This window comes from Lolium perenne, chromosome 3, assembly GCF_019359855.2.
Source record: "Lolium perenne isolate Kyuss_39 chromosome 3, Kyuss_2.0, whole genome shotgun sequence".
Classification (NCBI taxonomy): Eukaryota; Viridiplantae; Streptophyta; class Magnoliopsida; order Poales; family Poaceae; genus Lolium; species Lolium perenne.
This window is the reverse complement of record NC_067246.2, coordinates 228064160-228087401: the sequence shown is the minus strand read 5'-3', so window position 1 is coordinate 228087401 and position 23242 is coordinate 228064160.

The window sequence follows — 23242 nt, the reverse complement described above, 5'->3', positions numbered from 1 at the left end:
ATAAATTTTTTGGTATACATTGTGACATCCTATGTTCGTTCATAAGTTTTCGTGGAAAAACAACATTTTGTGTGGTGTGTACAAAAAAGGCAAAAAATGTGCGTAGTCGTGTTACAGCATCAAAATTTGTCTTTTTTTACAGGAGCCACATATTTTTTTAAAAAAACTTATGTACCAACATAAAATGTCTAGATATACATGTAAAATTTCAGTTTAGAATTTTTGGACACTTTGAAATGTGGATTCACATAATGGATTCCTCTACCTCGACCCCCTTGGATTACTGAACAGACTTACAGTACTACTAGTAGGGCCTACTATTTATTATTATTATTACCTACTGCAGCAAAATTTAATCTCATCGAGCGGTAAAATTCCCCGCCAACGCCCAAATATCTCGCGCCGCAAAGTTTCAGATCTGCGAATATTTTTTTCCCTCAAAAGAAGGACTGCGAAATTCCCTTCTTCTCCTCTATCGCCCAGCTTCGCCCTAGTTTCGCCCGCAAGCCCTCAGAGAAACCGCTCCTCTTACCTACCTCCTACCTTCACGGCCGCCGCACCGGAAAATCACCGCCGCACTTCGCCGTTCAAGCTGCCACGGCTTCAAACCTCGAGGCTGCCCTATCCGCTTGATCTGCACCTACTCCGGCGTCCACCGCACCGTATCTCGTTCGCCGACTCTATCGACCACCGCACCTGACCAGCTTCGCCGACACCGACGTCCCCGTGCACTGCACATCATCTGCTTCACCGACCTTCTACTTCGGCCGGCGCGCTGAACACTTCATCGACCGCCCAGCATGTCCTTCTCCGACCCCCCAAGATCTGCTTCCCCGGCACCCACCGCAACAGCAGTCCCCTCGCCGACCTCCACGTCACCCGTAAGAACGCGGAACACGTCTAAACGCCGCCCAGAAATAGGTAACCAGACATCCCTGCGCATTTTGTTCTGTTAGGAGTATTGCAGCTGACTGTATTTCTGAATTCGTGCTAGTATATTTTTAACTTACAAGTGCTTTCGTTTGTAACCACCTCATCATTTAGATTTAAACACGACGCATAAGTATTTTTTTTCCGTGACCTAACCCACCCATTTGCTGAAACTCTACATGGTATCAGAGCCTATGTTTCCTTCCTGCTAGTGCTAGCCGCCCCAAACAGTACCATACAAGTTCTTCCTTTGACCACAAAAACCACCGTTGAGATGTACAAATCCAGGCGGCGGGAGGCCGCATCAGGTGCTCTGCGTGGGTTGCGGCTATCACACACAGCGATGCGAGTTGTGTGAGATCGGCGGCTGCTCGCGCGGGGACAAAGAAGAGGGTCAAGATCGTTTTGGTTTAGAAAGGAGAGAAGAGGAAGTGAATCCGTGGCAGAGAGATCTGGATCCGTGCGAGGGGGAGATGTTGGAGGCGTGCGGAGTGGGCCGAGCCTTTGAGCGCAGGGCGGAGCCGGAGGTTGGTGCTGGACGTTGACCAGCGCGAGCCGGTCGATGTGGCCAGGTGCGGTCTGCCAGGTTGGCCAGGGCGCACAGACGAGGCGCCATCCGAGTGGAAGTGAGGAGAAAATGGAGATGTGAGGCTGTGAGGATATGTTGTGATGGAGTTGATGAGGCTGCGATTGAGTCGTGATGGAGTTGATGAGGCTGCGGTTTAGTGGTGATGGTGATGGTTGTGGATATGTCCAGGGGAAAGGCATGCGTGCCTGAGGTGAGACTGGTTGAGGCCTGACCGGGGGATAGGCATGGGTGCTTGAGGAGTGGATGGTTGAGGCAGGAGTTGGCTGGGGGTTTGTGGGAGAGACGGAAGAGGTCAGTGGCTGGGCAGAGTGGAGAAGAGAGGCTGAGGACATTGAGGCGAGTGTGGATGGTTCTGCGGAACTTGTGTGGTGAGGCAGCCGGGGTTGTTGAGGATGTGTATGGTTAGGAGTTGTGCGTATCCCAGATGGTTGAAGCTGGATGTCTTCGCTGCTGATGAAGAGATGAATCGAGATGACAAGATGATGGAAAGTGCAATGCTGTCATGTATCCTAGGAGTTATGCTGAAAGTTCATTACTCGTAGTTGTCATATGTGTCATGTTGTTGCAAGATGGCCATGGTTGTTTACCCATGATCATCTTGAGGGGGTGTGTTGGACCATGAGTGAGTTTAGTAGTAGCGCTGTAGTAATATTGTATCCAGTGTGAGGCCCATAGAGGCCCATGTCCAGTGGTATTGTAACCCTAACTCAGATGATATAAATACAGAGTGTCGTGGTCTGAGTGACCTAACCCACCCATTCGCTGAAACTCTACAAAATATGAGCCACCAATCATGAGCCGTTGAATGCTCTACATGTCCACGATTGACAATAACAACAACACCACCAACAACAAAGCTTTATTCCCAAACAAGTTGGGGTAGGCTATACAAGTCCACCATTGACACGATTACAATTTCTCACTATTTGGCCGTAGGCTACTGCTCTAGTTACATCATGTTTGATATCTTTCTGTGATCCTGTATTACATGTTTATGCACGTCATAATGTTTCTACTACTGTTTGGTGTCAATTTAATTATAGCAAATCCTTGACTCGTAACTGTTTGTTGTTATTACACGTGCAGCAGGCACATCTTACACTCAGAAACATAGAGTAAAGCTCGCCTATAATCATGTAAGTACCTACTGTTTTTTGTATATTGCTTAATGCAAACTTCTATATCTTGGATCCTGTTTCTGTTTACAATTGGCCTCTCCTTCATGCAGAGGAGAAACAGTGTGGCACCAGGTTCTTCTGCCCAAGTACCTGATGAGGTCCGTGTGACTCAAAAAAAAGCTCACGTAAGTTCCCTGTTTTTTTTTGGAATGTTAATTTACCTCCTGTGCGTAGTTCAATTGCATCATTTTCTGTATGTTGCACTACCTAAGTTGCCTAATGGAATCTAATAAAATATAAACAATGACCATATGGAACATTGCACACTGCCTTTGACCCATCTGGCATCCGGCATGCCTGGGTATAAGTTACATGATTTGGCTATGTTAAACAAGTCCTAAAATTCTATTATGTTAATTTTTTGCCTGTTGCTTCATTGAGTTTGCCTGTTGTTCCATGGCTAGTGCATGAAGTTTGATAGAAATGATCCTAGCTGAAATGATGCACTTCGTGTTTTTTTATTGCTTTATTCCTAACCTAGCTTCCTATTCTACTTGAAACATGATTGCTTTATTCCTAACCTAGCTTCCTATTCTACTTGAAACATGATTGCTTTATTCCTAACCTAGCTTCCTATTCTACTTGAAACATTGTGAAAAAATAGTTATATTACTTGTTTAAATGTCTAGCTTTGTTTTTCTGAGTCCCATTGACATGATGTGGTATATCCATATTCAAATGATCTGGCTGTTTATATACTACGCTCCATGTTCAATTGCTTCATTCATTTTCTAGTAATCTACTAGTAAGTAGCACGTGCTTTGCACGTCACGACATATATAATTTTAAAATATATTTCCATATTTTATTTGATGTTGATAATTATTATTTTTTGCTAAAATTAGTCACAAAGCCTAAAGTTTGGCTTTTGAAAACTAATACACCCTAAAAGAAGTAATGGAAGGAGTAATATGTGAGTTCATTACAATTACGTTTTTTAGTCAGTATGAAATAGAAGTATACCCTAATACGAAAGTGACAAAACTTTTTCATGGACACCCCATTAGGATTATGTATATTTTTGTGATTAGAGTCGAGAATTTTTAAGGATCTATCTTACCTTTTGCGGCATGCATATTGCACGACAAGACTATCTAATTTATATATTTCTACCATATTTTTTGAAATTTAAAATACATTATCCAATATCTATGTATAAATTTACTACCTCAATACTTTTTATGTGACCCACACATGGCCACCGTTAGATTTTATATCAAAACTGGGTTGTCATGGGGAAAAAGTTAGACCTTAATATGAGTAAATACGAAATATTAGTACTAAATTAATATATATAATATTTTATCAGCCTTGGTTGGTGGACCAATGAACTTCGTATCTTCGAGCTTGAAGATGGTTCTTGTAACATAGTAATTGCTATTTGTTTTCCTAGCACAGAATTATAGATCAATATCTTCACATAACCATGTACGATGAAGATGATATTTTTCATAACACAGTGCCAATGTAGACGATGGCTTGTGCTTCTATAAACTCCCAAAATAAAAATGTTTTCTTGAGTAAAACAAAAGAACGGCTGAGATTAAATGATACATGTTTGGTATTAGGGGTGAGATAGCTGAGATTAAATGATACCATGATACCCTTTCGGGGATTACACTATTTTAAATTTTGAGGGTATATGAAAGCTAAGGCCCCGTTTGTTTGGGCTTCGCTTCGCTTTTAGAGCTTTTGAGGTCCAAAAGTAGCAGCCCAAACAAACACCAACAATTAGAAAAGCGCTTTGAAGAAGCGCTGTGCCTAAATGAACTAGCAATCCGGAAGTTGGGCGAGACCTGCTTCCCGAGCTTCTTCTGCTCCCGAGCGGCGGTGGACCAAAATGCCCCTAACACTTGCTGCTAACAACGAAAAAACTGCCCTCACGTACAACTCTGGCCCGCCCCTTTCAATCGTTCCCCGCCCGAGAGCCCAGTGCCCATTTTCCCCTTCTTCCTGTCCCGTTCAATGAAAGGATAGGGTTAGGGTTTCCTGCCCGGCCGCCGTCGTCGTTCCGGCCGGCATCGTCGCCAGTATCCGCCGCCGCCGTCCCAGTAGTCCGTCCCCACTTGCAAGCTCGTCGGGAACGCCAGAGAGCATGGTGTAGGAGCTCCTGCAGCAGGGGCGCGCCTCCGCCGCGATAGCATGCGTGGCCCCATGGTCAGCCTCGAGGCTGAGGGCCAGGTCGACCGCCTCCTCTGCGCGTAGGCGGACAAGCAGGGAAGCGCGGCCTAGGAGGAGGACGCTGAGCAGGGAGGCGCGACCTAGGAGGAGGAATCTGAGCACGGCCGCCGGCGACAGGAGGTGCTCTAGGCGTCGCGGGGTCGCAATTTCTCATTCAGCAGACCGCCTGGAGCTGCTCTTCCATCGGTTGGTCCATCTTCACTCCGGCGCGAGGCTCTTCACTACCCGCTCGGCTGCTGCAGGAAATTCTTCCTCCACAGTTCCGTCCAATCCACAGTATTGAAGTATTGATGTACAGAGTAATTGGTAGTTTGGTACATGATACGTCTCCGACGTATCGATAATTTCTTATGTTCCATGCCACATTATTGATGTTATCTACATGTTTTATGCACACTTTATGTCATATTCGTGCATTTTCTGGAACTAACCTATTAACAAGATGCCGAAGTGCCAGTTGCTGTTTTTTGCTGTTTTTGGTTTCAGAAATCCTAGTAACGAAATATTCTCGGAATCGGACGAAATCAACGCCCAAGTTCCTATTTTCACCGAAAGCATCCAGAACACACGAGAACCGCCAGAGAAGGGGGACAGGGCCACCAAACCACACCCCGGCGCGGCCAGGGGGGGGGCGCGCCCCCCTATGGTTTGGGCAGCCCGTGGCCCCTCCGACTCCGACTCTTCGCCTATTTAAGCCGTCGTGACCTAAAACTTCGACACCAATTGACGAAACTCTAGAAAGACTCCAGGGGCGCCGCCGCCATCGCGAAACTCCAATTCGGGGGACAGAACTCTGTTTCGGCACCCTGCCGGGATGGGGAATTGCCCCCGGAGCCATCTCCACCGCCGTCTTCACCGCCATCTTCACCGCCATCGCTGCCTCCATGATGAGGAGGGAGTAATCCACCCCCGAGGCTGAGGGCTCCGCTGTAGCTATGTGGTTAACCTCTCTCCCATGTACCTCAATACAATAATCTCATGAGCTGCTTTACATGATTGAGATTCATATGAGTTTTGTATCACAATTCATCTATGTGCTACTCTAGTGATGTTATTAAAGTATTCTATTCCTCCTGCATGGTGTAAAGGTGACTAGTGTGTGCACCATGTGGTTCTTGTCGTAGGCTATGATCATGATCTCTTGTGGATTGTGAAGTTAACTATTACTATGATGGTATTGATGTGATCTATTTGGTTATGTTGATCTATCTTACACTATAAGGTTACTTAAATATGAACAAATTGTGGAGCTTGTTAACTCCGGCATTGAGGGTTCGTGTAATCCTACGCAATGCGTTCATCATCCAACAAGAGTGTAGAGTATGCATTTATCTGTTCTGTTATGTGATCAATGTTGAGAGTGTCCACTAGTGAAAGTCTAATCCCTAGGCCTTGTTCCTAAATACTGCTATCGCTGCTTGTTTACTGTTTTACTGCGTTACTACTGCTGCAATACTACCACCATCAACTGTAGGATAACGTTGCATAGAAAACAAAAATTTTCCTATCGCGAACACGCAATCCAAGCCAAGATGCAATCTAGAAGACGGTAGCAACGAGGGGATGATCAAGACTAACCCTTGAAGAGATTCCAAAGCCTATAAGAGTAGGCTCTTATTGCTGCGGTAGACGATCACTTGCCGCTTGCAAAAGCGCGTAGAAGATCTTGATCACGATCGGTTCCGGCGCCACGAACGGGCAGCACCTCCGTACTCGGTCACACGTTCGGTTGTTGATGAAGACGACGTCCACCTCCCCGTTCCAGCGGGCAGCGGAAGTAGTAGCTCCTCTTGAATCCGACAGCACGACGGCGTGGTGTCGGTGGTGGTGGAGAAGTCCGGCGGAGCTTCGCTAAAGCTACGCGGGAGTTATGGAGGAGAGGGGGGCGGCTAGGGTTTGGGAGGGGGTGGCCGGCCACTCAAGGGGGGCGGCCAGCTTGTGGTCTTGGGGTGGCCGGCCCCCTCCCTTGGCCCCTCATTATATAGGTGGATCCCCAAGTGTTGGTGTCCAAGTCTTCGAATAAGACCCGAACCAAAACCTTCCATGAAAAGGGGAAACCTAGCCCAACTAGGACTCCCACCAAAAGGTGGGATTTCCACCTCCCATGTGGGGGGTGGCCGGCCCCCTAAGGGGGAGTCCACTTGGGACTCTGTTATCACCAGAATTTGACCGAGTCAGAGGTGGGCCACGATTGAGATAGACTTGAAGATATACATGGAAGGAAGAACAAGAATTGGCCTTATACACGAAGTTGGGCTGAATTGCCCATGTATCTGTAATATAGTAGATCGCATCTTAGATTAAAAGTTAGAGTTTTACTCGTGCACGGTTAGGTGCACGTCCGAATTAGAAAGTCCCCTGGACTATAAATATGTATCTAGGGTTTATGGAATAAACAACAACTCACGTTCAACCCAAAACAAACCAATCTCGGCGCATCGCCAACTCCTTCGTCTCGAGGGTTTCTATCAGGTAAGCGACATGCTGCCTAGATCGCATCTTGCGATCTAGGCAGCACAAGCCCCACGTTGTTCATGCGTTGCTCGTACTGAAGCGTCTTTGATGGCGAGCAACGTAGTTATCATAGATGTGTTAGGGTTAGCATAGTTCTTCGTATAACATGCTTACGTAGTGCAACCCTTGCATGTCTAGCCGCCCTCACACCTATCTCAGGTGTGGGGGCGGCACCCCGCTTGATCTTTATTTAGTAGATCTGATCCGTTACGATTGCTCCTTGTTCTGCAAGGATTAGTTTAATATCTGCAATAGTTAGGCCTTACAAAGGGGTGGAGGATCCAGCGGCACGTAGGGTGGCGTTCGCAAGCCCTAAACAGGATGTTCCGAGGATCAACTTCATGTTGGTTTTTAGGCCTTGTTTAGGATCGGCTTACGATCACCGTGCGTGGCCGCGAGGCCCAACCTGGAGTAGGATGATCCGATTATGCGGTGAAAACCCTAAATCGTCGTAGATCTAATTGACTTTATCTTGATCAAGCAGGATCACCATATGTTCGTGCACCCCGTACGAATCATGGGTGGATCGGCTCTTTGAGCCGATTCACAGGATAACCTGAGAGCCGATCGAGGCTCGTATTTAATGTTTACGTGTATGCCATGCAGGAAACTAAGCGAGGCATCCCCATCACCTTCCTGACCAGGTATAGGTCAGGTGGCACGCCCTTGCACTTCGCATCGGACGTGTGACCAGAAGAGCATTGCGGGCCGTCGCTCGGAGGGGTCTCAGCCAGCCGCAGCTCTAGGCTCTTCCCGGCTCTACCGTGTTGACAGTCGCTGCCCGCCGGTGGGTTTCGGCAGTCAACACATTCTGGCATGCCCGGTGGGACAATCGTCTACATCAACCACATCGCCATCTACATCTGAGATGGCGGACGGCACGCCAGTCACCTACGAGGAGCTGCCTGACGAGCTCAAGAAGAGATATGACGAGATCAAGGTCACCCTCGAAGCCGACCTCATCGGCTCTTTTCAGAGAACCCGTTCCCATGGCATCAGATGGAAGGGATTCTCACCGCAAGGTGCACTCAATGGGATAGACCTCTCTGCCCCGTCGGAGGAACGCACCAGGGGCCTGCGGCAGGAGATCAACTACTTGGTGGCTCACTCGCTACACCGCCACTCTGAGAACTTGGTCAACGTGTTGGAGCGTGTCGCTCTGCGCGTGATCCAGGAGATCATGAGCCACCGCACTCGCCGTCAGACCAGCTCTCGGGACGCATCAAGGAGAGTTGCCACTCCAGTCCCGTCCACCGCTGCCATATGCGTTGGCAGCACCAGCTGAAGTGCCGGCTACACCGGCATTCGTCGTCTACAAGATCGGTGGTGACCCTAGTGACTACCAGTTCTTGGCTGAGGCACCTAAAGAGATCCCTCAAGGATACGCGTGCACGTATGTGCCAGATTGTGGCAACTGGGCACTCTCAAACCAGGCCACAACATCAGGGACTCCGGCGAAGACAGGAGGAACGTCGCCGACGTAGCTTGAGAAGCGTACGTGGCTAACTAAGTATGCCACCCCGACGAAACTCCGAGCCCAGCTCCTGCAGCTGGCTCGTAGCTGGAAAAGCAAACATGGCTGGCTAAGTACGCCACCCCGGCGAATCTTCGTAGTGCAACTCCTGCAGCCAGCACAATGGATCAGATCGCACCATACCGAGAGACCAGTTCGGCATGGTGCCGAAAAGAAGGGCAATCGGCTATTCCAAGCCGTACTCGACGAGTACGAGATGATCCCGCTGCCACCTAAATATCGGCTCCCTGACTTCTCCAAATTCAGTGGATCAGATGGCTCCAGCTCCATCGAGCACGTCGGCCGATATTTGGCGCAACTAGGACCGGCTTCAGTGTCGGATCAGCTACGCGTGAGGCTCTTTTCACAGTCCCTCACGGGATCGGCTTTTGGATGGTACACCTCTTTGCTAGCAAACTCCATCCAGTCTTGGAAGCAATTGGAAGAACAATTCCATACGCAATACCATTCAGAAGCTTCCGAGTCCAGCATTGCCGATCTAGCACAACTACGTCAGAAGCGCGGAGAAACGGTGACAGAGTACATCCAGCGCTTCAGAATCTTAGGAACCGATGTTATTCGGTTCGTATAACCGAAAGGGAAGCGCCGAGTTGGCGTAGCTGGCCTTGCAACACAGCTCAAGGACATGGCCTCCCAAGCAGATTATCCTCGCCGGCGCACATGGTTCGTAAACTATCAGCATATGAACAGCGCCACCCGGACCTGTACCAAGACAAGTTCAAGCGTGCAGTAGTCCTGGTCGATGCGGAGGAAGACGAAGTTCCTGCGGGAGACCAAGAAGTAGCAGTGGCTGAGTGGACTCGGGGAGGAACCCCCGTGTCCTGCAAATGGGTAAAGCCACCAGGGCCGCCCAGGGGATTTGATTTTGACGTGACCAAGACTGAACAAATCTTCGACCTCCTGCTCAAGGAGAAACAGTTGACGATTCCTGAAGGTCTCAAGTTCCCCACGGCGCAAGAGCTAAACGGAAAGCCGTACTGCAAATTCCACAACTCGCTCTCCCATGCCACCAACGACTGCAGGGTGTGGCGTCAGCACATCCAAGCGGCGATAGAGAAGGGGCGTTTAATTTTCAACCGCACGCCATGAAGGTCGACACCCAACCCTTCCCCGCCGTTAACATGGTGGAAGTCACCTACCCCGAGGGTTGCCAGCCAGGTCCCTCGTTCAGCATCAACATGGTAGGACCTGGAAACCACTCTGGCAAAGATGGAGATGAGGGCAGCTGCTCTCATAGCAAGGACACAAAGGAGGCCGCTCCACGCGATCGGCTCCATCATGATGGCAAGCGCTACGTCACAGAGGGAGAGGTGAAGAACATAAGATATCAACGACCTCTCTCTGATCACCTCCTCAACAAATATGTGAGTCAGTATGACCAACGCCGACGGTCCAACTATGATGATGAAGGAGATCGTCTGGCTAGAGAAGCCAGAAGACATCGTCGGCATGATCGCGATGAGGAGGAGTGCGAGCGCCGTGCCACGGACAGGTCAAGGGAGCAAGATGACAACGCCAGACACTGGGATTGCCCTTTCTTCGTATATCGCTGGGATTCAGGAATGAGCCGATTGCCCACAATCGGCAATTGCCCAGAATGCAACAAGAAGAAGAAGGAGGCAGCCAACGTGTCTGTGTTCAAGCGCTTAGGGCCACTCCCGCCACAAAGCAAACGCGCTGAGTCACCTCGTTGGGCAGATCTTGAGGATTCCGAAGACGAGGGACTAGAAGATGAAGAAGACAGGTACCACCGTCCAAGGTGGTGCCCTGACGGACTCAGCCGTTCACAAAAACGCAGGGTTCAGCGGTTGCGCGGCCTGGAGGAAGCCGAAAGGTTATACCTGCATACGCTAAGAAAGGCACGGCCTGATCTGGCTGCAAAGGTTCAGCGAGCCCTGGATGAAGAGGGTCGTCCACGGAGAATGGAGTGGCGTCCCAAGCAAAAGAAAGCCGATGATGAAACATCGGCTGGCACGAACATGGTGTTCATCCTCCCTTCAGAGTTCAGTGCTCCAGGGTTAGATGAGACATCCGTGGCACAACTTGACTGCGGCCCACGGCCGGTTATCTTTGAGAAGCCACGAGAAAAGAGCTACAGGCATCTGAAGGCCCTGTACTTGCGAGGATATATCGATGGGAGGCCTATAAATAAGATGCTGGTGGACACCGGAGCGGCAGTTAACATCATGCCGTACTCTATGCTACGTCGGCTGGGACGCTCTAGCTCGGATCTAATCAAGACCAACGTAACATTGAGCGATTTCAACGGCCAAGCGTCTGAGGCACAAGGAGTTCTGAACGTGGATCTGACTGTAGGAAGGAAAACTATCCCTACAACGTTCTTCATCGTTGATAGCACGAGCAGTTATGCCGTGTCTTTGGGGAAGAGATTGGATCCACGCCAACCGTCGTATTCCTCCACGATGCACCAATGCATAATACAAAGGATGGAGATGAGGTAGAGGTCGTCTGTGCCGATGACTCAGCCGAAATTTCAATGGCTGGCATGAACGCATGGGAAGCAGCAGGCCAAGAACCCCTCTCAGGCATCAACTTGGACGACTGCGAGCGCATCGATGTGACAAAGGGAAGGGTTAAGCTGGTTTTATCCACTGGCCTGACCATGTAGTTGAAGCGAAGCGATGTGCAACTTGGCGAGGCTGATCCTTGTGATCGGCCCCAAAGGTCTATGAAGGGACATTACAGAACCTTCAGTCAGCGCTCCAATCATTATGGAGGCCGATCCCAGCAATCGGCCAAAATTATCCTCACCACATGTTCTGCTTGTGTTCGCCCTTGACCCTATCAGGAGCCGACGTGCGAATTACAGAGCCGATATCTGCCATTCTTTGACAGCTTCGGCTCGGGGGGCACCTAAACATGGGAACAGATGCAGGGGTACATGTGTGCAATGAAATACTGGGGGCCGATAGGAGAAAATCGGCCGGTAAAAAAAAAAATTTACAGCCGATGCAAGGGCATCGACTTTAGAATTGAGAAACAGCCGATGCGCAGCCATCGACTCTAGTGGAATTATGCGATGTTTATCGAGTCTCCACCAAATCCAGGCCAACGGTGGTGCCTTCTGTTGCTTCGAGGGAATAAAACAATGGGAATTTCTTCAGCGGCTTCGAGCCGATCCGGGTTTCTGAACCTTTTTGTCGAGGATTTCCAATCTCTGGGGCTAGTTCAGCTGAAACGGAAGATTATCGGCTGTCTGAGGAAGAAAGAGGATCGGCTTTGGCGCATTCTCTCTGACCATCTCGCCTCGAGTAAGGCTCGGGGGGCAGCAGGCTCGAGTAGGGCTCGGGGGGCAGCAGGCCTGGTGGATGCTCTGTTTTACTCTGTTTAAAGAGCCGATGGGGATACCATCGGCTGCTCCTTCATTGCAACCTTCTTCACAATGATGAGTACTGAAGAGGATTATTGTATTTGGTTGGAAAAGTTCAAAGGTTTCCCTGAAGATCCTGCATTTTCCACCAGATTTAGAAAATCATCAGTTGAAGAAGGGAAAGGTGAATTTCAAAGAACCGATGCGGTGCTATCGGTTCAATACGCATTGGCAAAGGGGATGAATCGGCAAGGTCAGTAGAAGAGGGAATCGGCTCAATTAAACTCAGAAGAAATCGGCAGCATCAAATTGGGGAAAAGTTCTTCATTGATAGGCGAGATTTCTTACATAAAGAGCTAATTGCTCTCAAAAGGAAATACCAGGGGATACATTGCCCCATCTACTACTGCTGGCCCTATTCTAGAGGTCCTATCTACGGGCCATCACTGCCCTCGTCGTCGCCGTCGTCGCCGCTGTCGGCGCTGCTCCCGGCGGGCTCGTCGTCGCTCCAATGGCCGCCGACCGGGCCCTCGTTGTCTTCATCTTCTTCGTCAGCGTCATCCTCGTCGCTGTCGAAGTCGCTAAGATTGCCCGGCCAAGGGCAGAACCGCTTGGCCGGCGGCTCGTCGGAGGAGCTGTCGTCGTCGTCCTCCTCCTCCTCTTCCTCCTCCTCCACCCCCTCGGGGGAGGTGAAGTCGTCCCAGGGGAAGCGATCGTCATCGCTCCCTTCCTCCGATTCCCCGTTGGCGAGGAAGCGGAGGTCGCTCTCCCCGTCCGTCGAGGACTGATCGTCCTCGGACCAGATGGAGAAGTCATGGTCTGACTCCTCCCCGGCCGCAATGGCGCGGCGGATGTTCGCCGCGTGGACCTCTGCCGGGTTGTACTCCGGCGTCGGCTCACGGGATGTGGAGGACTGGCTGGAAGGATCCGATGGAGCAGAGGAGGAAGAAGACATGGTGGCAGGAGGGCTTTTGGAGTGCTAATGCGAAGGAGATGCAGAGGAGAACTGTTCGCAGCGGTTAAATAAAAGGGGATATAGTGGAAATTCAATGCCACAGCAGTTTCCGAGGAAGTGGTGCCTAAAGAAAAAAAAAACTGCCAGTTCACGCGGAGAAGTTGAGAAGGCAGGGCATCATGATGAAGGATACTGCAACGGTTCTGCCACGACATGACCCGACCAAGGAACACAGAGTGATTTTGGAATTACCAATTCCAAAACCAGGGGGCATGTGTTATCACCAGAATTTGACCGAGTCAGAGGTGGGCCACGATTGAGATAGACTTGAAGATATACATGGAAGGAAGAACAAGAATTGGCCTTATACACGAAGTTGGGCTGAATTGCCCATGTATCTGTAATATAGTAGATCGCATCTTAGATTAAAAGTTAGAGTTTTACTCGTGCACGGTTAGGTGCACGTCCGAATTAGAAAGTCCCCTGGACTATAAATTTGTATCTAGGGTTTATGGAATAAACAACAACTCACGTTCAACCCAAAACAAACCAATCTCGGCGCATCGCCAACTCCTTCGTCTCGAGGGTTTCTATCGTAGCGACATGCTGCCTAGATCGCATCTTGCGATCTAGGCAGCACAAGCCCCACGTTGTTCATGCGTTGCTCGTACTGAAGCGTCTTTGATGGCGAGCAACGTAGTTATCATAGATGTGTTAGGGTTAGCATAGTTCTTCGTATAACATGCTTACGTAGTGCAACCCTTGCATGTCTAGCCGCCCTCACACCTATCTCAGGTGTGGGGGCGGCACCCCGCTTGATCTTTATTTAGTAGATCTGATCCGTTACGATTGCTCCTTGTTCTGCAAGGATTAGTTTAATATCTGCAATAGTTAGGCCTTACAAAGGGGTGGAGGATCCAGCGGCACGTAGGGTGGCGTTCGCAAGCCCTAAACAGGATGTTCCGAGGATCAACTTCATGTTGGTTTTTAGGCCTTGTTTAGGATCGGCTTACGATCACCGTGCGTGGCCGCGAGGCCCAACCTGGAGTAGGATGATCCGATTATGCGGTGAAAACCCTAAATCGTCGTAGATCTAATTGACTTTATCTTGATCAAGCAGGATCACCATATGTTCGTGCACCCCGTACGAATCATGGGTGGATCGGCTCTTTGAGCCGATTCACAGGATAACCTGAGAGCCGATCGAGGCTCGTATTTAATGTTTACGTGTATGCCATGCAGGAAACTAAGCGAGGCATCCCCATCACCTTCCTGACCAGGTATAGGTCAGGTGGCACGCCCTTGCACTTCGCATCGGACGTGTGACCAGAAGAGCATTGCGGGCCGTCGCTCGGAGGGGTCTCAGCCAGCCGCAGCTCTAGGCTCTTCCCGGCTCTACCGTGTTGACAGTCGCTGCCCGCCGGTGGGTTTCGGCAGTCAACAGACTCCTCCCCACCTAGGGCTGGCCGGCCATGGAGGTGGAGTCCCATGTGGACTCCACCTTCTTTGGTGGTTTCTTCCGGACTTTTCTAGAACCTTCTAGAACCTTCCATAGAACCTTCCGCGACATTTTATTTCACATAAAATGACATCCTATATATGAATCTTATTCTCCGGACCATTCCGGAACTCCTCGTGATGTCCGGGATCTCATCCGGGACTCCGAACAAATATTCGAACTCCATTCCATATTCAAGTTCTACCATTTCAACATCCAACTTTAAGTGTGTCACCCTACGGTTCGTGAACTATGCGGACATGGTTGAGTACTCACTCCGACCAATAACCAATAGCGGGATCTGGAGATCCATAATGGCTCCCACATATTCAACGATGACTTCAGTGATCGAATGAACCATTCACATACGATACCAATTCCCTTTGTCACGCGATATTTTACTTGTCCGAGGTTTGATCATCGGTATCACTCTATACCTTGTTCAACCTCGTCTCCTGACAAGTACTCTTTACTCGTACCGTGGTATGTGGTCTCTTATGAACTTATTCATATGCTTGCAAGACATAGACGACATTCCACCGAGAGGGCCCAGAGTATATCTATCCGTCATCGGGGTGGACAAATCCCACTGTTGATCCATATGCTTCAACTCATACTTTCCGGATACTTAATCCCACCTTTATAACCACCCATTTACGCAGTGGCGTTTGGTGTAATCAAAGTACCTTTCCGGTATAAGTGATTTACATGATCTCATGGTCATAAGGACTAGGCAACTATGTATCGAAAGCTTATAGCAAATAACTTAATGACGAGATCTTATGCTACGCTTAATTGGGTGTGTCCATTACATCATTCATATAATGACATAACCTTGTTATTAATAACATCCAATGTTCATGATCACGAAACCATGATCATCTATTAATCAACAAGCTAGTTATACAAGAGGCTTACTAGGGACTCTTTGTTGTTCACATAACACACATGTATCAATGTTTCGGTTAATACAATTATAGCATGGTATGTAAACATTATCATAAACACGAAGATATATTATAATAACCATTTTATTATTGCCTCTTGGGCATATCTCCAACAGTCTCCCACTTGCACTAGAGTCAATAATCTAGTTTACATTTGTAAAGATATAACACCTTGGTCTTCTGGTGTTTTATCATGTATTGCTCACGAGAGAGGTTTTTAGTCAACGGATCTGACATGCTCAGAACCGTATGTATTTTGTAATTCATTTGCGTCTTAACGCATCACTCATTTCCAAATGAGTCGGCATTAAATATGTTTGGTCTTCTGGTGGAACCTTAATTCCGCGGTCTGAAATATGTCACTAATATTGTCACACACAATATAGCTTCAAAGTTCTGACTCTGTCGGAAATACACCAGGTTCTCAAAGAACCTCTTGACTTAACATCCTTTGTTATTGTCAAAACAATGACATACTCTGCCTTCTTTTGTAGATTCCATCACAATATTTAGAACTCTTCTAAATCTAGCATAGACAACTTCTAGCTCATTGTGCTACCTTTTAAACAACACTTAGTCTAATTTGAGATTGAAATTATATTTTATATGTGACAAAACCAATATCGGTGTAACACCTTACAGCGATTTGTTTGTCATTTCTTCATAAAAAAAAATATATATCCTTAGTTCTTCTAAAGTACTCAAGGATATTCTTACTGTTGTCCAATGATCATCATATGAATCATTCTGGTATATGCTCATAACACTTTATAGCACATGATATCTGATTGTGTACATATTATTCGTGATCTAAAATCACTCATGTGTTTTTACTCATCGAGTGTCATATACACTCAAGTCTTGTTAAAACTTCACATGACAAGAACATTTTCTTAATATTTCTATATTGAACTACTTCAATATCCATCATATGTACTTTGACTTAAACTTATTTATGTGTTTCAATCTATCTTCATAGATCTTGACACTAAATTTGTTTCAGGCCATATCCTTTCATTGAAGTTAATTCTCAATGAAACCTTTTTAATCAAGTATATAATTACATCATTTATAACCAACTATATGTCACCTACATAAAGTATTATAAATGTGTCTTAGCGCTCCCACTTAATTTCTTGCAAATGCAAGCCTCTTCATTGTTTCTGATGAAATCAAAAACTCTTTGACTATTTCATCTAGTGAAGATTCAAACTCCGCTATACTTACTTCATCAAATTGAAGTTTGTATACCTATCTAGTATTCCACGGACCAGCAAAACTCTTGGTTGTATCTTGTATACACCTTTAATACACACTTCTGATAAGTAATGTATTTTGCCATCCTACTAACATATCTCATAAAGGAAATATGTAGTGATTACTAGAATAATCCATATAGACTTTAAGCATTGCTACGGAAGATCTAATCTTGTCGTAGTCAACTCTTTGAACTTTGTCGTAAACAACTTTTCGACAAGTTAAGCTTCTTCAAGGATATTTCATCCAAGTCCATCAATTTTATAGATCTATTTACTTTCAAAAAGTATTCATCTATCTTGGATTTCATGGCGTATAGCCATTTTAACGGAGTCAGGGCCCATCATAACTTCTTTGTTTTTAGTTGGTTTATCATTGTTCATAATCAATCCTTTGTCCACAAATCATTTATTTGATCACAAAGTAAACCATACCTACAAGGTTCAATATGTACTTCGATCTCCATGGCTAAAACACTTTGTAGTCATGGGAGCCATGATCGTCGTGGCCGCTCCGAAACCAATTCCGATGCTGCGCTACTCGATCATTATGCTCAGGTTCATAAACCTTATCAAATTATATTGTCCTCCCACTCAAATACTTCATTAGAAACAATTTCTCGGAAATAAGAAACATTGACAAACACTTTTGTCTTTGTCTTGTGAGAAGAATTCCCAATCAATTCTCTGGGATAACCAACAAAGACATTCATCCGATTTTGGTTGTAAACTCTTAGACCAAAATTTAAAGAAAGGACTATTAAGGTTTATACCCATGCCATAACTCGTATGGTGTCATTTCAACGGATCATGATGATGCTCTATTTAGTGTAAAAGCGGTAGTCACTAAAGCATAATCCACAAAAATATAATGGCATCAATATTTTATTTCATCATTGATCCAACAAAGTTTGGATATATCTCTTGGATACTTCATCATCACTATGATACTCCAAGAAACATAAGTTGTAGAACAATTTCATAACTCTCTTAGATGTTTGCTAAAACTCGTAATTCAAATATTTTCACCATGATCCAATCATAGATATTTGACTTTTCTATTACGATGATTTCCACTTCATGCTGAAATTTATTTGAATCCTATTCAAATGTTTCAAACTTTTCCTTATTGAATATATCCACATATATACTCAATTCATTGTTTGAAGGTTTTCATGAAATAGAAGAATCTCCCGCACACAACTATGCCTAGTGAACCACATACATCATCATGTATATTTTCACAAAGTTAGTTGCCCGTTCAACTCTTGGCCTATGAACGGTATTTTAATCATTCTCTTTAGAAAAGATTTGCAAGTGCCAAATGATTCAAAAATCAAATGACTCCAAAAATCCATTTGCATGGAGTTCCTTCATGCGTTCCTTTCTAACATGACCTAAATGGCGGTTCCACAAATAAGTGGAATTCAAATCATTTGCCTTATGGCATTTTAGCGTCAGTTTTATGTATGTGTGTTTCACCTTTAAGATTTATAATAACTTATCCATCGTACATGGAGTAATGTCATAATTTGAACAACTCATTGTTTTTATTTGACCAGAGCAAAATAACAATTATTAAGTTCTTTATTATAAATTCTAAGGGCTAGATAGAATGCCAACGATGAACATAATAATACTTTATTTTATTCCAGACGTGCTTTTCTATCATATTCCTTGTCAGTCACTTAGGCCATTGTATTCTTGTATTGCATTGTTTTGTATGACACTTCATACCAACCAATATGGTACTAATACCCAAGAATTTCATTGTGTGACTTAACTAGGAATACAACCATAACATGTATATCATTTATATACACCTGAGCTAGACTTTCTAGTCTTTTCTTTTCTTTTTGCCAAAATATCTTTTGCAGTTTCTCTTTTAGCTTTCCTCATTATTCAGAAAAACACTTCAACATTAATAACTTCTAGGTTTGTTGGTCAAATACCAATAACCTTGAGGTTCTTACTTTGAAGTTGATCATCATATGACAAGTGTTCCAGATTTCACTATTAGTAACTTTGTAATATGATGAACAATTTCACTCATAATTTTATCCATCATATCATGACGACTTTTCGAGACCATGTCTGTACATGCTAGGCTCGTAAAGTTTTAACCTTGGTATTTGCATGTGCAAATCTAGCTTGCACCCGTTGTATGCACACGTAGAATCTATCACACCCGATCATCACGTGATGCTTCGAAACGACGAGTTTTAGTAACGGTGCATATTAAGGATGGTCACTTCATGGATATGCGAATATCGTTAGTGCCCCAATAGTTGGAGGATTGTGACGCCTTGCGTCTTCAACCTTCGTACATTCCCATAAAACTTATGAGTTCATGTAGTCTCACCAAATTATATTCTATCATCTTGTAATAAGGTTTTAGATATCACATATATCTCATACCTTGATTATTTCTGAAAACTAAATTTTTAGCTCCTTACTTTTCAAACAGATTTGAATTTCAAGTTTCACGGAGACAAGATAACTTTAGGTACTAATTGAAACCATAGCTCTTTGAATCAACAATGTGAGGTTTACTAAAAGTTTGCAATAGGACTTAATCAATTCTTGATTCTTTAACAATACGGTACCAATCCGTAAAGTTTCTTGTCAGATTTTAACAGTATTTCTATCTCAATTATAAGACTAGCGCATAGAAGTAAACGGATACCAATACTACAAAATTAATTCAAAATACTACTCAGACTATGTTTATGATAATTAGTTCATGTTTTAATCTAATTACTAATGAACTCCCACTTAATACAACATCCCTCATAGTTGTTAAGTGGTACACGATCCATATCCACTACACCAAAACCGATCATCACGTGAGATGATGTAGCTTCAATGGTGAACATCAACATGTTGATCATATCATCCATATGACTCGTGTTCAACCTTTCGGTTTCCGTTGTCCCGAGGCCATGTCTGTACATGCTAGGCTCGTCAAGCAAACCCAAGTATTCCGCGTGTGCAACATGGCTTACACCCGTTGTATGTGAATCGTTGAATCTATCACATCCGATCATCACGAGATGCTTCAAACGACTTAATCATACAACGGTGCATACGAGGGGAGAACACTTTATTATCTTTATATTAATGTGAGGGATCATCTTATAATGCTACCGTCGCGATCTAAGCAAAATAAGATGCATAAAAGGATTAACATCACATGCAGTTCATATGTGATATGACATGGCCCTTTTGTCTTTGCGCCTTTGATCTTTATCTCCAAAGCACGGACATGATCTCCATCATCAACGAGCATGATCTCCATCATCGTCGGCGTAGCGTCAAGGTTCATGGCGCCGTCTTCATGGTTGTTCACCTCATGTAGCAACTATTACAACTACTTTGAAATGCTACTCAACATGAAAATTAAAGACAACCATAAGGCTCCTGCCGGTTGCCACAATACAATAATGATCATCTCATACATATTCATCATCATATCATGGCCATATCACATCACCAAACCCTGCAAAAACAAGTTAGACGTCTCTAATTTGGTTTGCATATTTTACGTGGTTTAGGGTTTTCGAGAGAGATCTAATCTACCTACGAACATGAACCACAACGTTGATACTAATGTTTTCGATAGAAGAGTAAATTGAATCTTCACTATAGTAGGAGAGACAGACACCCGCAAAGCCTCTTATGCAATACAAGTTGCATGTCGAACGAGGAACAAGTCTCATGAACGCGGTCATGTAAAGTTAGTCCGAGCCGCTTCATCCCACTATGCCACAAAGATGCAAAGTACTCAAACTAAAGATAACAAGAGCATCAACGCCCACAAACCATTGTGTTCTACTCGTGCAACCATCTATGCATAGACACGGCTCTGATACCACTGTAGGATAACGTTGCATAGAAAACAAAAAATTTCCTATCGCGAACACGCAATCCAAACCAAGATGCAATCTAGAAGACGGTAGCAACGAGGGGATGATCAAGACTAACCCTTGAAGAGATTCCAAAGCCTATAAGAGTAGGCTCTTATTGCTACGGTAGATGATCACTTGCCGCTTGCAAAAGCGCGTAGAAGATCTTGATCACGATCGGTTCCGGCGCCACGAACGGGCAGCACCTCCGTACTCGGTCACACGTTCGGTTGTTGATGAAGACGACGTCCACCTCCCCGTTCCAGCGGGCAGCGGAAGTAGTAGCTCCTCTTGAATCCGACAGCACGACGGCGTGGTGTCGGTGGTGGTGGAGAAGTCCGGCGGAGCTTCGCTAAAGCTACGCGGGAGTTATGGAGGAGAGGGGGGCGGCTAGGGTTTGGGAGGGGGTGGCCGGCCACTCAAGGGGGGCGGCCAGCTTGTGGTCTTGGGGTGGCCGGCCCCCTCCCTTGGCCCCTCATTATATAGGTGGATCCCCAAGTGTTGGTGTCCAAGTCTTCGAATAAGACCCGAACCAAAACCTTCCATGAAAAGGGGAAACCTAGCCCAACTAGGACTCCCACCAAAAGGTGGGATTTCCACCTCCCATGTGGGGGGTGGCCGGCCCCCTAAGGGGGAGTCCACTTGGGACTCCTCCCCACCTAGGGCTGGCCGGCCATGGAGGTGGAGTCCCATGTGGACTCCACCTTCTTTGGTGGTTTCTTCCGGACTTTTCTAGAACCTTCTAGAACCTTCCATAGAACCTTCCGCGACATTTTATTTCACATAAAATGACATCCTATATATGAATCTTATTCTCCGGACCATTCCGGAACTCCTCGTGATGTCCGGGATCTCATCCGGGACTCCGAACAAATATTCGAACTCCATTCCATATTCAAGTTCTACCATTTCAACATCCAACTTTAAGTGTGTCACCCTACGGTTCGTGAACTATGCGGACATGGTTGAGTACTCACTCCGACCAATAACCAATAGCGGGATCTGGAGATCCATAATGGCTCCCACATATTCAACGATGACTTCAGTGATCGAATGAACCATTCACATACGATACCAATTCCCTTTGTCACGCGATATTTTACTTGTCCGAGGTTTGATCATCGGTATCACTCTATACCTTGTTCAACCTCGTCTCCTGACAAGTACTCTTTACTCGTACCGTGGTATGTGGTCTCTTATGAACTTATTCATATGCTTGCAAGACATAGACGACATTCCACCGAGAGGGCCCAGAGTATATCTATCCGTCATCGGGATGGACAAATCCCACTGTTGATCCATATGCTTCAACTCATACTTTCCGGATACTTAATCCCACCTTTATAACCACCCATTTACGCAGTGGCGTTTGGTGTAATCAAAGTACCTTTCCGGTATAAGTGATTTACATGATCTCATGGTCATAAGGACTAGGCAACTATGTATCGAAAGCTTATAGCAAATAACTTAATGACGAGATCTTATGCTACGCTTAATTGGGTGTGTCCATTACATCATTCATATAATGACATAACCTTGTTATTAATAACATCCAATGTTCATGATCACGAAACCATGATCATCTATTAATCAACAAGCTAGTTATACAAGAGGCTTACTAGGGACTCTTTGTTGTTCACATAACACACATGTATCAATGTTTCGGTTAATACAATTATAGCATGGTATGTAAATATTATCATAAACACGAAGATATATTATAATAACCATTTTATTATTGCCTCTTGGGCATATCTCCAACATCAACTACACGCCAGCAAGCTATTTTCTGGCACCGTTGCTACTGCTCATATATATTCATACCACCTGTATTTCACTATCTCTTCGCCGAACTAGTGCACCTATTAGGTGTGTTGGGGACACAAGAGACTTCTTGCTTTGTGGTTGCAGGGTTGCATGAGAGGGATATCTTTGACCTCTTCCTCCCTGAGTTCGATAAACCTTGGGTGATCCACTTAAGGGAAAACTTGCTGCTGTTCTACAAACCTCTGCTCTTGGAGGCCCAACACTGTCTACAGGAAAAGGAGGGGGAAGTAGACATCAAGCTATTTTCTGGCGCCGTTGCCGGGGAGGAAAGGTAAAAGGTACTCACACTCCGAACCTCGGCTACCAAGCTATTTCCGGCGCATTGTAAGTACTCAAAGCTATTTCCTTTAGATTCTGCAATTGCATCTTTTTGTTTCTTGTTTACACTAGTTAGGCATAATGGAAAACAACAAAAAAATTGGTGAGCTTTTTAATCTTTTTCCTGATTTAGAATTGTTTAATGCGAAAATTAAAAAACCTATGGAACCTTATTTGCATGCTAGTAGCGATGTTATTAGTATGAATGCAATTACTGCTAATACTATGGATAAGTCTAAGCTTGGGGAAGCTAGTTTATATAAAAATAATCTTTTTTGC